We start from the raw sequence: 15,091 nt of genomic DNA on the forward strand, positions 1-15,091 counted from the left end.
CTAAGGGAGAAACAACTTTTCCGAATTTGTGAGCGTCGAAGAGCACAGAAATTTTCGATGCAGCAAACGTTCTTCAAGATGTACCCTAGGTAGTTTTTTAAATAACTTCTACCGTTAGTGATGTGTCAAGTGCTTTTGCCTCAGATATAATGTGCCATAACACAGAATCTATGATCATTGAAATGTATGGTTACAGTGCATGCTTTTCATATCCTAGGAATAGATTTTTCCCCAGCTCGCCTATCCATTCAACCATAAAGCAAGATCTACTGGTGTCGTTAAGAAATTCATCAAGAAGCGCAAGAAAAAGCTTCGGACCCATGCCCCAATTTTACCATGTTTTACATACGTAGATGGGTCAAAGTCATTCGAATCAGTTAAGCCCCTATCACACGGAACTGGATTTCTAGTTGGAATGCCCTAGTTGGTGATGAACTGACTTTCTACGTAGAAATTATGGCCGCCTAGCTGACTGCTTGACTGGTTTTGAGGAATAGGACATGTTCTAATTGCTACTAACTTCTTCGACTAGATTCTGTGGAACAGCCAATCAGAGCAAAGTTTGGCCATGTGAAGATAATCTGTGAGTTTGCAAAGTAGCCTTTTTTGTCTGTGGTTTCCGAGTGCATACAGCACGAAAGGCATGTTTACAATTGAAAAAGCTAAAATATTCTTCCATACGTGTATAGTAAACGTTGTAAAGTATGTATTTTATCAGCGCCGTTCTTCTCTACCTAAAACCATTTAATACGAAGCGATATTCCTCTCGGTTGAATAGTTATCGTATTTTAAAAGTGTGAAGTGATACGTTGTTTACATCTCGCGCGGCCGCCATTATGGGAACGAAAGACTATCGACAAGTACGGTGTACCAAGTACCGTGTGAGGGGAAAACTAGCAAATGGGTAGCCAGTCCAGCGTCAACTAGAGCGTTCCTACTAGAAATCCAGTTCCGTGTGATAGGGGCTTTAGTTGCGCCTTCGCCATTGACTAAAAATTCCAGTTAACTCACTACATCCTGCCTGTTCCATCTATATGGCAGAATGGAACGCCATCGTAAAGATTCTGGACTTTGCAGATGTCCATGATGTGAAGAAAGTTCTTGTCTGCTGTGATTCGATCAGTGTGCTTAAGAATCTGGAATCGCCTATTTCCAGGCGGATTCCAGGTAGTGCAGAGCATCCTTCGATGGCTCGTGTCCTTATCTGCCACTGCTGATGTCCCTAGTCACTTGGGTATAAAAGGGGATGAAGCATCCGATACTGCCACTAAGTCTTCTGATGGAAACGGCAACGTCCGTGTCCACCTTCTGCCCGCTTGCAGAATGTGGTTTCATTGTTCTCTTCCGTACACTTGGAAGGAAGAGTGAGATGTGATATCGGGGAATAAGCTTCGAGCTATTAAAACCACCATTGGTGGTGCATGATGTATTCATACCGCCCCTCCCGTTAAGAAAAAGTTGTTCTAACTCGGCGTGGTGTGGAACACAGCCGTCTCACACACGGGCATTTGCTGCAAGGGTTGGATCCTCCTATGCCATTTTTTAATTGTTGCGCATATTCTTCTTAAATGTGCCGCCTTTGCTTTCCTCAGTCAGACTTTTAATCTTCCCAACTGTTCATCATCCGTGCTGGAAGATAACGAAAGTGATTTTAGCTAATGTTTTACGTTTTTGAGATGACTTGATCTCTTTCCCCAAGGGGCTCTTTACATCCCTTTATTTTAACTTTTGAAGAATAAATTTTATATAAAGGACTATTTTCCCGCATATATTGAAGCGTGTGAAATGGCATGTACCCAACAATTTTAATTAATTAATTCATTCCCTGTATGCAGCAATTTTTAACTTTCAAGATATTCTGTCAATTGAATCAAGAGGGTTCATTATGACGTGATGAAGTGGTATATCGCATATTTAAGGAAATTTAGCTTCTTCATCCGGAAATCTTCGAATATCTTTCTTGGCCTAGGAAAATTTCATTTGCAAGAAATAGTAATCTTGTATCGGACTATATATAAAACACATTGTAGGTGTTTTTTAAAATTACTGTAGAATAATGGGACTTGCATGTATACGGTATGCAGTATAAGACTGCTTACCACTTCCTTTTTTTACATTTCATAAAAATATGCACGTTGTAAAGTCCTCCCTGCGCTTTGCGCCACGCCATGAAGTCAAAAGGAGGGGGGTGGAGTTATGGCCCTACACTTTCTTGATCACGGCCGAAGGTGGGGTTGATGTGATTCTCACCACGCCCCTGGCTGCCTTTATCCCCCCAGAGTTTCATCCAGATGCCCACTTTACACGACGCTGGGTGGGCACCGGAGCCGCTTGAAAAAAAAATGTCTTTCCTCGGAAGGATAGAACCCGGGTCTCTCGAATGGTAGTCAGATGCCATAACGACTGAGCTACCGTGCACTTTATATCACAGTGAATGTTTGAAACGCATAGAGAAACTCTGCGATGACTACACCGTTCATTCCAACAAAAGATTCGGCAGTACTCCCTTAAGTCTAGAATTAGAGCAACTTGGCATTGGATTATCTAATTCATCTTTTGTTGAAGTACGATTCGTACAATACCACCAAACAAAACATGTTAACGTTTCGAAATTTTGTCCTCCGTTTTCAAGTATACTATTCCACATAGAGCGTGCCTGCCTTCAGAGCATATACGGATGAATGCGCTGGAAAACAGCTCAGCACTGTTAAATTATGGTTACATAGAAAAAGATGGTACGTACAACCCTATCGTAACAACCGAACATTAAGATCTCTTAACTTTTTATACACCCTGTTTCTATCAGAAGTGCCTACGAGTAGCAGTGTGTCCTTGCAGAGTTGGAAACATCAGTTTCTACAAATTTGTCAAGTACAAAAGAAACAATTTATGTTTAAATGTTTGATGGAATTGAAAAATAAAACATAATATGAAACATTGCAATATTTTCAGTTACAATGTCCCCCCTTCCAAATGTAAATGCCACATAGCATTTATTTTTATTTTTGAGCATATTCTATGCTTTTTCTGAGCTCAGTGGGCTTGAAAACATATAAAATGACATTCTACTCTCCCATGATACTAACAAATTGAAACAAAAAAATATATCGAAAATCCAAGATGGCGGAAATTTCTGGAAAATGACCACGAGTCAGATCATGTGACCAATTTTTTAAAAATAACTACACATAGTAGAGTTCAAATATACAAACAAAATTTCTGACTCTCAAAATTCCAACAGAACTTTTCTAGCTCCTTTTCCACGTGCTCTTCCCATTGAACTTTTGGTCGTCCTCTTGCCTTCTGGTCTGGCCTCCAACACCTGTTCTCCTCCATTCTTGTAACATGTCCAAACCATTGTAGTGCCTTTCCCTCTATTGTTACCAATAGTGGTTTTTGTTGTAGCTGATCTCCAATGGGGTATTTCTAATCCTATCTCTTCTAGTCTTTCCAATTGCTCTTCTTAGGTATCTCATCTCCGCTGCTTGAAATATGTTTTCTGTTTCGGTAATAATATCAAGCTCTCTGTTTCAAACAGTAATATGGGACAGTAGATTATCTTGTGAATCATCATCTTCGTTTGATCACTTATTCCCTTTCTACCAATTAACGTATTGTTGAGTTGATAGTACACAGCCGGAAGTCTGTAAACTAGCCTTCGACCGAAAAGTGTATAGGAAGTGGATGATGGAAAAGAAGAAGAAGAAGTGTATGTAATTTCAATCAATAGAGATTAGCTCATATCCCCCCTTCGTTTAAAAAATCTCTCCAACAGACTGCGATTTTCACCTTAGTATCACTTTAGTTTCAACCCCTCCACCCTGGTAGGTCTCCCCGATCGCACAGTGGTAGCATCGTCGCCTTATAATCAAGGGGTCCCGGGTTCGATACCCGGTGGAGGCACATAGTGGTTCGGATCCCATTATAAACTGTAGGTCCAGTCCCGATTAGCCTTACTGTGCATAAAGTGGACTTAAAACACCAACTCACTCAATAAACCTTCCACCCTGGAGTCCCCCTCCCACTGAAGTATTTAATTATGTAAAAATAAGAATGGATGAGTTACTTGAGTGCGTCGGCACATATGGCCATTTTGCACTCTCCAACCAATGCGAGAAAAGATCCTCTTTACTAAAATCCTTACATAAAATTTGAAAAAGAGGTGTAAAAAGCCCCTTTGAGAAAGGTAGAAATGCAAGGTTGAAAAGGGGCCCGAACAGGACATAAACAACATATTTAAGGGAGAATCCACACCGAAGAGACACGCGACATGCGACACGGGACACGAGAGTTTCACACCGAAGAGCAGGGTTGGCATGTTTAAGACAAAAGTGTTTTAAACAACACATGGCTTTATTTTTCACAAATGTTTAAAACGTTTAAAACAAAGTGTTTTAAACATGTTTTTTCAGACTTGTTTAAGACACATTTTGATACTTGGTGTTTGATAGTTTATGGTTATTTGCGTGCTTTATAACTATGCCTTCCACTCAATGCGTGTTATTCTGTTTATCGTGTATTGAAATTTGTTCAGTGGCTGAAAATGTATATTGAATTAACAAAGAAACATATCGTGATGAATTCCCGTGGGTCACGTTTAAAACACCTGGCTGTTTTTACAGGTGTTTAAAATATTTTAAAAATTGAATACTATATGAATGAAACAGTTTTGTTCCTCACTCAACACACTGCAAAATGTGCACATTGTTGATAATGTCAGTCAAATTCACGATAAAATATATTAAAAAACACAAAACAAAAAGAGACAGAGTAGCTATCACGTAGACTCAGTGGGTCTGGCAACTATCGATTAGTTGAAGCTTCTCGAACAGCCTACATGAGAGATTTAAGACTAAAATACATGTACATTTTAAGAAGTTAGTCAAGTATTTGCTTTATAATAGGAACACAGTCCATCTTTGGGTGATTAACAGATCTTTATTAATCATTATTCTTAGAAAACAAGTCTTCTTGCCATTATGTTTTAAACGTTTTATTTGCTTAAAACATGACTTTTTCGGTTCTTGTTTAAAACACTGTCTAAAACATTTAAAACATGTTCAAATAAACAAAACTGTTTGTTTTGTTTCTTAAAAAAACACAAATGTTGCCAACCTTACCGAAGAGACTAGATGCACGTGACACGCAGCAAGCAACACTTGTTTCTTTGCTCAGTTCGCATGATGATGCCGATATAATTGCATTAATCAGTTTATTAGTCACCCCAAAAAAAACGTAACAAGAGACATTGTTACATCTAAATCGCATTGTAAAATTTGTGCAAGTTATTGAAACTCGGGAGAGGCATGTTGTGCATGAGAAAACTGAGATATAATATGCACTGACATCAAACTGTATACGCTAGACTTTCCAGCCTGGATAAAGCGAAGACCTAAACACAAGAGAAATGGTTCTCAATATTCGTGAAACCATTGCTGGTATTTTTTTAAAGTCAATGCCTCCCAATAATTTTCCTCGTAAATACCTTTACAGTATTAAAGATTCTATGCATGAATTAACATGTACATATGAAATTAAATATTGATAAATAAGTTCGAGCATAATCATAAAAAGCAATAATAGTTTGATTACATGTGTAGAATTGGTGACAAATATAAAAATATGAATGACGAAGTGGAAATGTCTTCTCCTTATAATTAAGTGATGCCGTGTTCGATAACTGGTGGAGGCACATTGTGGTGTGTGTCCCACTTTAAACTGTAATTCGAGCCCTGATAAGTATATTTGTGCATAAAATGAACTTAAAAAACGAAAATTCACAACTCAAATATGATATTGGGATTATGATAGTTGTCAACCATTTTCAACAGAACGTTTCGCAGCTCAGTATAGTTGATACGATGTCACGGTATCGGGTCGCGGCCCGGCTGTTGAGAAACAATGCACTAGATTACTTTACCATGTTGACTGATCTATTTTGGACTAAAGTGCCTCCATATGCTGGCTTTTTCAAATAAAAACAGTCACGTCGTAAATGGGTGAAAACACGGCCTCTTTACACGGTGTTGAAGGCAAATTACAGCCCATAACTGCATCAAAAAACTTGATAAAGCGAAAAGAACGTTGTGTTTAAATCTTAAAAATTGTTAAAACATTGTACATATCGATAATTTATTATTTCACAAATTTGAACTTCAAATACGTTGTAAGGCCTCCGGTTGGGCTCTCTTCTAAAGTCTAAATATAGCTCGTTGGAGTGAAGCATTCACTGCGCAAACGCGAACAACAAACTGAAGCGACACGATGCACGATATTGAGAAAACGTCACAGTCCGAGAGACACGTAAGTGACATGCGACACGTGCATCTTGCCGTGTCTCTTCGATTCGAAAGGTTGCATTGATTACTGAGGGTTGGCTTCCAAACGACACGTGTCTCGTGTCGCATGTTGCGTGTCTCTTCGATGTGAATTCTCCCTAAATGGTAAGGAGACACTAAACGCACGGCCATGAAATTAGGCGGGTGGCAGAGGTTCGCGCTGTTGCCACGTCCGAGCACAACCCCGTGTGTTCGGAGGTTTTAGAGAATGAAAGATCTCGTTCTAGAGTTGGTCTTTGTAATCCATGTGATACAAATTGACATAATTTGCTCGAAAGGTCAGGGATGACACAAAAGTGCCCCGGAGAGAGGTGTGTCTGACTCGAACTAGGCAACGCAGCCCGGTTGACGTTGCCACACAGTGCGCGGGAACCAGCAACTTTCGTCCCGCTGTCGCTTTACTTTTCCCATATGTGGCACCAGCGCAATTCTGCCCAGCCGCCTATTTTCATGGTGGTGCGTTTAAATACTTCCTCATAGACAGTGCAAGGTGCTCGCTCTTCTCATAAGAAAAAAATAACATATTACATCTGCAGCGCTTTGTAAATACTCTGCGTGCCATACTTACAATTACCTTCGAGTCTTGGCTTTTGGAATTTATTGTTATTCCTCCAGTTTTCATATGCGGACAACCAAAAAGAAGCTTCCGCGTATGAACTTATGTTACGGAGTTCCACTGCAGTTTTGTTTCTTTGCCGCTCTAGAAAGCGTATCTTTCTTGGTGCAACCCCATCCTGTCGTAGGAACTTCTCGTTTTTCACTGCGAGCCACGGTGAAGCAACACAATAACTAATTGTATTCGCGGAAAAGAAAACGCTTCAAATCTGCATAACACGATGCTATGTGAGCTTTCAGCAGCATGGGCGAACGGACAGAATATCTAGTTCGATGCACTTTTTGACACTAGGCGTAGTGCAGGTATCTGGCGCAAGGAAATGACTTTCAACCATAACATGTGTTGAGTCCTAGTCAATGTGTGTTTGTCCTTTCATCAGTTTCATCTTCTCACCAATCATCATCATCTTCGCAATTAGCCAAAAGTGGCAAATCTTGTAGCTTGTCACGTCGCTTGTCATTTGTCTGTGAGTCGCACACATTTTGCTTGTCATTTCAGGCACTTGTCACTTGGCCTCCCCGATATGCGTAGTAGTAACGTTGTCGCCTTGTAATCAAGGGGCCACGGGTTTGATACCCGATGGAGAAGGCATAGTGTTTCAGATCCCACTTTAAACTGTAGATCCAGTCCAAATTAGCCTATCCGTGCATAAAGTGGACTTAAAATTCAAACTCATGTGTCACTTGTCGTTCGTAGATTGCCACTTCGGTCTGAAAGCGCTCTGAGAAAAGTACCAGTATTTTAAGAGGAAGAAAGTAAAAACAGTGCTAGCAAATTAGAATAATAATTACCCTGGGAAGGACGTCCGATGATATCACGCTACCTACCACTCACACTGGAAACCCCCTCGCCAGCATGAAGGCCGTCCAAGGAGCAGACCCATAAATATTATTCCGTGGATCGTGTGTCCTCCAACTCGGCGCATCATCAACCCAACACCCGACAACGCTTCCATTCTCCTTGATCCAGATGGCGTCGCATTCTTCCACTTGCAACTCGGTAGTGAAGATAAGGCCAGCAATATGAGCCGTTAAATCAACAAAGGAAGTCAAGGAATGATGCTAACTTCCGTAGTGTAGGGGTTAGCATGAGACTTATACAAGGCCAATGTACTGAATGTGTACGCCAGTCAAGGAAACGTTATTTGCATAATTTCATTCATTGTTCTTTTCTTCTCCCATCGACGCGTTTAACCTGATTGCGAGAATACGCTAACCATTAAAATATAAACAGCTTGCAAAGCCAACTGGTATCTTAAAAGTTTTCTTGCTCGTCCGTGAAGCACGCCCAACGGCTAAATTAATAGTAGTCGAATTGTCCAGCACCATTTTCATACAGCTTGTTTTCCACAATGAATTGAAATTAAAACATCAATAAGCATAGCATAACATCCATGGTCGTCATCAGAAATTTTTGTAGAGACCGTGACATAAAATTGAAGAGTGTGATAATAACAATAATAATGTAACTAATAATAAGCTATTTTTTATTGTCAATTTATTACAACCTTGAAGAGGCTTCTGTTTGAGCCACTACACGAATCACATGCATTACATTTAATATACTGAAATGTATAGCCCTTTTCTTGTTTTGTTTTTTTTGTAATTGACTTCTACACACCTCGTTCAAGAAAAAAATTGAAACTAAAGAGGAATTTTTAGTCATAAAGTTTACGTTTTTTTAATCTCTTACATCAAAATCTTATTTTTGGAATTTGAAAACTCGTGCATCCATGTAATACTTGGATTGAGTGGTACAATATGAGGAAATTAAGATGCAATTTGGTTCATGCATTTTACCATCAAACGCAATTTAAATTTCGTTATTCTGGTGGAATATATATTAAGTGAACTTTATTTCGTTTATCGACTACAAAAACAACTAGATTTTTGTTTTTATACTAATTTGAAATGAAGTATGTTATTTGTCAGGGGGAGTTGACGGATCTTTTCTATCCCCTTCCCACGACGTCCATGATAACATCTGCTTCGCATCAACAGAATTCCATTCCTTGAAACAAAAAGGATGTAGCATAATAAAGAATGAATATAGCGATGGGCAATATGCATGCTATTATGTTTGCCGTTGATTGTACAGTCACGGACACTTCTGGGTTGTAACAACCCCGCTTTCAATGGAATAATTTCAGCCCAGAATTGTCCGCGCTGTACTGTACATACTACATACCATCTAGGACATGGGTGTCTGCAGAATTTACCCAGGGAAAGGCAAGCAAGGCATTTAAAAGAAAGACAGTGCTGCCACCCCAAAACTCACTACTTCAATTTGAAGTCATTACGTTCCTGCCACGACCATGTACACTTGCCTCACTTAAATTACATTCTTGACACAGCATTTTTGTCCAATCTCCGTCGAACCGCACCTTGAACAACAATGCTGTATAAAGCAGCGAATCGCGGCACTACTGAGGCGAGCGAGTCTAACTTGAAATTATCAGTCTCTCCTAACTGCAAGGTTTTTGGATATATTATTATTATCTTTAAAGACTCAAATGGCTGTCCTCTATCACCAAGCTTCATAGGCTCGAGAATAATTTTAAAAATTTCATTCAAGTCCAATTTATACTCAGATAGGTAGTGTTGCCCACGAGACGAGACTTTTGCCTGTCTCGTCTCGTGGAGTCTCGTGGAAATGCTGTCTCGTCTCGAAAATATTCGTTTGTCTTATGACACTTGGTCAATCTCGTCTCGTCTCGAATTTTTAAAAGCCTGTCCCGTCTCGTCTCGTGGGCAACACTACAGATAGGCTAATCGGAACTGGACCTACAGTTTAAATTTGGATCCGAAACACTATGCAATGTGCCTTAAAAGGGGATCGAACCCAAGACCTCTTGATAGAATAGGGTTTTCTTTGTTTATTCACTTTACTCCTCATATCTGATCATCGAGTTTACCGTGGCAATGGAAGGAATTATCATAACGATATGCAATAATGACCTGGGAACGGATTTATGTATGAAGCTGAAATCAGTTATATTTTGTATTATGTTTGCGCACCATGGCATGTAGACGCGAAAAATTCAGGTTTTTTTATTCCACATTTGTATATATATTAGGTTTTGGATCATAGTTTACATATTTTAGTTATTTATACATATTATTTCCATATTTCAGAACATTTCTCAACATATACTCCATATTCGCGCAATAACTACATGTCCCCGTGTGACCGAAAGAGTTGGATGAAATTCTTGCGAATAACCGACAAATTTGAAATACACTCTCATTACTTCTTGCGATACTGAACGCAGTTTTAGCCAATATAAATTCATCTTAAGAGACAACAGAAGGAAATTCACGTTCGAACACTTACAACAACAATTTGTTATTCTTTGTTTTGGAAACAGAAATTGAAAACACATTTTGTGTTGTTTTACAATTAATGTTAATGTAAGCGTACTGTATTTTATGTATCTCGTGTAGTGTCATATTATTAAAAAGGTATTATTTTTACAATTTTAAGTCCATACTTAACTCCATATTTTGGTTAAAATAACTAAATATTTATTTACATATTTAGCACATTTTTACTACATATATATCCGTTTCCCGATAATGACCATTTATTCCAGCCCTGGACCCCTATTTTCGCCAAACAATACTCTAATCTCTGGAACATGGACGTCCTGTTTATAACTTTATAGTATGATATATTGTTTATATACAACAGTGCAAGTGTAGGTTAGAAGACAAGGTTAGCATTAAGAGATCATAGTGCGGGGCAAAAAAATGGTACCCCTAATCGCTGCCGCTGGTTAGTAATGATTCTCAGTGAGGTGAGGCACTACACTGAAATTCGCCCATCCAAACTTGTCACTTCTGGATCCGCCACTGGCTCCCCCTTGCTCCGCTTTTCCTCTCCGTACGCTTATTAACCCACCAGTAAACACTTTCCTAGCAGAAGTTCACTTTCAATATTCCGCGAAGCAACATTATATAACTCTTTAATACATCCTAACAGCAGAAACACGTCGGTGTTTTTACCTGTCTCGCTGTGTTACATCGCAGACTTTCAAAGAAGTGGTGCCACCTGTATCGTAGAAATATGTCCAGAACTCCCATGGCAGAACGTAGCTCGTGAAGCACAACGATGCTCGGAGCTTCTTCACCTCTCCGCACCAGCAACATCACAGTAAATCTGTCGGCATGATATCTCCTTGAACACGCAATTGTGATATTCTTGTCCAATTGAAGTTCATTATCATACCACTCCTCTCAAGTGCTTTCCGTCCGTTTCCGGTTAGATCAGTGGCGTGCTCAAGGCTCGAAATATGTTGGAGAAGTTGAGAAACTGAAGTGAAATATGAGAAGAAAGATCATATTTCCTTGTTTCCCGTCTATGATGTTCCTTGGAGGCACACTCCCGGAAGTAGGTTCGTCATGATAAAGTACTAATTAAAATATTATGATATCAAATTGGTATGAGTTTGTTTTGAGTCTACTTTATGCACAGATAGACTAATCGGGACATGACATACAGTTTAAAGTGGGATGCGAACATTACTACGTGCCTCCACCTTCTTAAATTACCAGGCCTCCACCGGGTATCGGGACCCCTTGATTACAAGGCGATAACGAAATCCATACGTCATCGGGAAGGTGAGGTGTTTGAATATGATCAGAAAAAAAAAAAATTGATTTAGGGTCGCTTTCCTGACACTTTTTTGGCTATTCGCGAATATGAGGATGAGTCCGGGATTCGAACCCAATGACCCTGGCGTGGCAGAGCGCTGTGCTAGTTAAAGAGGTCGGCAGTTGTCTCCGGAATCTAAGTCATATGTCAGTTATTGTAAAATATAGATGTTTTAAGAGAAGGATGGGAAGCGGAGGGAAACAATACATACATACATACACACACACATATATGTACACACATACACACACTAACACACACACATGTATATGTATGTGTGTGTGTGTGTGTGTGTGTGTGACATATAGACAGAGAGAGTATGAAAGAAAAAAATATTCTAAGGCATAGGAAGGAAAGCGAAATACAATATTACATCATATGTAAGAAATCAGAATGAAATTGATAATAAGCAACCAAAGTTTCCTTATTCCAAGGGGTCAAGCCGACCTCCGTGGAGGAGTGGTTATCACAGCGTGCTACGACGCCAGGGATCCCGGGATCGAATCCCGGCCTGGGCATGGGTTTTCTATGTAAGTGTCCTTTCATAAATTTCATCAATGTCGTCGCCTTGTAATCAGGGGGTCCGGGTTCGATGCCCAGTGGAGGCGCATAGTGGTTCGGATCCCACTTTAAACTGTAGGTCCAGTCCCGATTAGCCTTACTGTGCATAAAGTGGACTTAAAACACAAACTCAATCAATCAATTTCATCAAATCATTACTCATCTTTATCGTTGCGATTAGTCAAAAGTGGAAGAAAAACGACGTTGAATAACAAAAATCAAATCAATTCCAGGGGGTCAAGTGACCCCTCTTCACCCTCTCTGTGCACGTTCGTGAAAGATAACAACTTGCGCACCAATCTAACAGCTGAAATGGAAGCAACCTACAAAAACATCCATGCTTGTGCAGTGCGTATACCCGTCGCATATAAACAACGCAAAAAGTATTTGCCCTCCGATAAACTCGAGCGTTTGTTTGGGAACGTAACATTTGGTGCGAAAACTTGCAACCAAGTTCGCGTGACCATGTCGCTCGTCAGTGCAGCAGAACACACTCGGTGCCTTCATGCAGAATGAACGCCAGAGTGCCTTGTGTTTCAACAACAGAAATCTACAAGTATAAGTATACGCTTGCCACTGTTACACATGTTGATATATTCGGTGCATGGTGTGTCTGCTTTACTGCAACCTATGTAAATAACATCGTAAACAAGTTGATACTGACCTTTTGTGTTGTCACGCTTTCTCCTATCTTCTTTATGCATGTATCTCTAGCAACAACAGTGTTGTTGAATAATTGAGTTCAGATATTACCGCGGTTCCTATGTAGGCGTTTGTCCGCTCCGTTACTTGACTGTTGCTAGACTAACATTGACATAAAGATGTTTGATTGAGCAGTTTGATTTTTTAGCTCACTTTATGCACAGATAGGCTAATCGGGACTGGACCTATAGTTTAAACTTGGATTCGAACCACAACGTGACCGTTTATCGAAACCACTAGGTCATCGGGGAGACAATGAGTTTGATTGAATATGATCAAGCAGAGAAAAATATATTTGTTATGATTTTTGTTATTTAACGTCACTTTTCTTCCACTTTTGGCTAATCGTGACGATGAGGATGAAACATTTATGAAGGGACACACAACAACAGCCATGCCCAGGTAGTGTCTCGTACACGGGACCCCTGGCTTTCTATTTTCAAAACAACTAAAATATAAGTACTCGAATATACACATTTCATCCTCACCGTCACAATTAGCCAAAAGTGGCAGAAAAACGAGGCTAAATAACAAAAATACAACAGAAACAATACGACAATACATGGGGTGGGGTAAACTCTAGGCAATTTTTCTAGCAAGGGAAATGGCGTCCCCTCAATCTTCCTACTTCTACCACATGAGGTGCAATCAGGCCCATAGCCAGAATTGACCTTCAGTTCCTCCTTAATGCTCCACAGTGTAGAATGTTTTTCAATCCGTAATATTTCATCTTTGTAAGCAAATTTCAAGATATCGATAGTTCATGTGGCATCTCTTTCGGTTAATCGTGACTTAAGGATGAATTATGATTAGATTAACAAGATGAAAAGCAGCGATTTGCATTGAGTCGATTGTCTAACGTAAGTTGTGTTTTTAAGTCCACTTTATGAACAGATAGGCAAATCGGGACTGGAGCTAGAGCTACAGGTTAAAATGGAATTGATTGATTTGGTTTATTTTACTTCCCATTTCTGCCCCTTTTGACTAATCGCGAAGTTGAGGACGAGTGATGATACTATGAAACCGACGAAGGGACACTCACAAAGAACACCGATGCCCAGGCAGGGGTTCGAAGCCGGGTTACCTGGCGTCGTAGCGCGTTGCGATAACCACTCCGCCACGGAGGCCAGCTTAAAGTGGATCCAAACCACTATGTGCTCCACAATGGGTATGGAATCGAGACCACTTGACTACAAGATGAGGACGTTACCACTACGCCATCGGGGAGGTCCCGTTACAGATGACAAGTGATTTCTGGGAAGGTTCACATAGGCATAATTTAATCAATAGGGAAACGTGCCAGGAAACGCTTATTGTGGAAAAGATAAGTCGAGTATGTTTTCAATTAAGGCACGGCGAGATAAGGATTATTCAGTTGTTGCCGAGTTATCACGGAAAAGCAGCGATTTGCATTCAGCGACAGTGATACTGTATTATTCAACGAAGAGCGGAGATAATTTCAAGAAAATGATCCAAGGAACTCCGCCACTTATTCTGTCATCGAGCACAACGCGCGCTTACACAATCACCCAGAGTTTTTCCTCAGAAATCCACATGAACTCATGGGGAATGCACTTTCGTAACACTTTCCTCCCACCCGTCCTTGAGCGTCCGCATTGCCTTGCCACAGCCTCACGGGAAGCTTCTACTGGCTGAGATTGCCTCGTGAAGGCTCTTCCTCTGGTTCTTGGGCACGAGTTGTTATTGTGTCCCGAGTAGTGCTGGGCGATATCAACTACTAGACGATATATCGTCGCGATGTTTTAGCGATATATATCGTGGAGACGATATATCGCCGATATCACGATACGGAAAAAATATCGTATGGTATCGTCTGTGGCGATATTTTCTTGATATATCCCGATATCAAATTTCCAATATCGTCCATCCCTAGTCCCGCGTAGGCTTTTCAAGGAAACGTTGTGAAACTCGGAATTCGGTACTTCTCTCCTTCGTGATTGATTTGGTTTATTTTACTTTGTTTTTCTGCCACTTTTGATTAATTGTGAAGATGAGGATGAATTATGATATGATGAAATTGATGAAGGGACACTCATTAAGAATGCCCAGGCCGGGATTCGAACCGTGTATTCCTGGCGTCGTAGCGCGATGTGCTAACCAATGCTTAGTGAAACAGGATAGCCTGTGTGTTTCGACTTGGCACGGTGGTCCAAAGAAAGGGCGAAAATAAATAATCAAAATGTTAGTTTTCTGATATTTT

This window comes from Lepisma saccharinum, chromosome 2 (genome assembly GCF_977018435.1).
Source record: "Lepisma saccharinum chromosome 2, izLepSacc3.1, whole genome shotgun sequence".
Lineage (NCBI taxonomy): Eukaryota > Metazoa > Arthropoda > Insecta > Zygentoma > Lepismatidae > Lepisma > Lepisma saccharinum.